The sequence below is a fragment of the Panthera tigris genome, chromosome C1, assembly GCF_018350195.1.
Source record: "Panthera tigris isolate Pti1 chromosome C1, P.tigris_Pti1_mat1.1, whole genome shotgun sequence".
Taxonomy (NCBI): domain Eukaryota; kingdom Metazoa; phylum Chordata; class Mammalia; order Carnivora; family Felidae; genus Panthera; species Panthera tigris.
This window is the reverse complement of record NC_056667.1, coordinates 14,924,478-14,924,684: the sequence shown is the minus strand read 5'-3', so window position 1 is coordinate 14,924,684 and position 207 is coordinate 14,924,478.

Sequence of the window (207 nt, the reverse complement as noted above, 5' to 3'; positions counted from 1 at the left end):
TATATGAGTTACTTACAAGTTTATTCGAAAAAAGAGGCAACGGCTAAGTCACATGGGGACCAGTAGGCTAGCTGCATGACCTCGATCGTTACTTAGCTTCTTTCTGAACCTCATTTCCCTCATCTGTAAAGTGGGGGTAACAGCAGCGCCTCCCTACTGCGCCTGTTCTGAGGATAACATGAGATAATGCACGTGGGGCCTGACACA